Source organism: Mesoplodon densirostris, chromosome 5 (assembly GCF_025265405.1).
Source record: "Mesoplodon densirostris isolate mMesDen1 chromosome 5, mMesDen1 primary haplotype, whole genome shotgun sequence".
Taxonomy (NCBI): Eukaryota; Metazoa; Chordata; class Mammalia; order Artiodactyla; family Ziphiidae; genus Mesoplodon; species Mesoplodon densirostris.
Genome location: NC_082665.1, coordinates 49,848,146 through 49,849,810, shown reverse-complemented (window position 1 = coordinate 49,849,810; position 1,665 = coordinate 49,848,146).

Here is a 1,665-nt window from a genome sequence, read left to right as displayed (position 1 = left end):
ATAAACAAAACTGATAAACCATTAGCCAGACTCATCAAGAAAAAAAGGGAGAAGACTCAAATCAATAGAATTAGAAATCAAAAAGGAGAAGTAACAACTGACACTGCAGAAATACAAAAGATCATGAGAGATTATTACAAGCAACTCTATGCCAAAAAACTGGACAACCGGGAAGAAATGGACAAATTCTTAGAAATGCACAACCTGCCAAGACTGAACCAGGAAGAAATAGAAAATATGAACAGACCAATCACAAGCACTGAAATTGAAACTGTGATAAAAAATCTTCCAACAAACAAAAGCCCAGGACCAGATGGCTTCACAGGCGAATTCTATCAAACATTTAGAGAAGAGCTAACACCTATCCTTCTCAAACTCTTCCAAAATATAGCAGAGGGAGGAACACTCCCAACCTCATTCTATGAGGTTGCCATCACCTCCAAAACCAGACAAGGATGTCACAAAGAAAGAAAACTACAGGCCAATATCAGTGATGAACATGGATGCAAAAATCCTCAACAAAATACTAGCAAACAGAATCCAAAAGCACATTAAAAGGATCATACACCATGATCAAGTGGGGTTCATTGCAGGAATGCAAGGATTCTTCAATATACACAAATCAATCAATGTGATACACCATATTAACAAATTAAAGGAGAAAAACCATATGATCATCTCAATAGATGCAGAGAAAGCTTTCGACAAAATTCAACACCCACTTATGATAAAAACCCTGCAGAAAGTAGGCATAGAGGGAACTTTCCTCAACATAATAAAGGCCATATATGACAAACCCGCAGCCAACATCGTCCTCAATGGTGAAAAACTGAAACCATTTCCACTAAGATCAGGAACAAGACAAAGTTGCCCACTCTCACCACTCTTATTCAACAAAGTTTTGGAAGTTTTAGCCACAGCAATCAGAGAATAAAAAGAAATAAAAGGAATCCAAATCGGAAAAGAAGTAAAGCTGTCACTGTTTGAAGATGACATGATAGTATACATATAGAATCCTAAAGATGCTACCAGAAAACTACTAGAGCTAATCAATGAATTTGGTAAAGTAGCAGGATACAAAATTAATGCACAGAAATCTCTGGCATTCCTGCACACTAATGATGAAAAATCTGAAAGTGAAATTAAGGAAACACTCCCATTTACCACTGCAACAAAAAGAATAAAATATCTAGGAATAAACCTACTTAAGGAGACAAAAGACCTGTATGCAGAAAATTATAAGACACTGATGAAAGATATTAAAGATGATACAAATAGATGGAGAGATATACCATGTTCTTGGATTGGAAGAATCAACATTGTGAAAATGACTCTACTACTCAAAGCAATCTACAGATTCAATGCAATCCCTATCAAACTACGACTGGCATTTTTCACAGAACTAGAACAAAAAATTTCACCATTTGTATGGAAACAGAAAAGACCCTGAATAGCCAAAGCAATCTTGAGAACGAAAAATGGAGCTGGAGGAATCAGGCTCCCTGACTTCAGACTATACTACAAAGTTACAGTAATCAAGACAGTATGGTACTGACACAAAAACAGAAATATAGATCAATGGAACAGGATAGAAAGCCCAGAGATAAACCCATGCACATATGGTCACCTTATCTTTGATAAAGGAGGCACGAATATAAAGTGGAG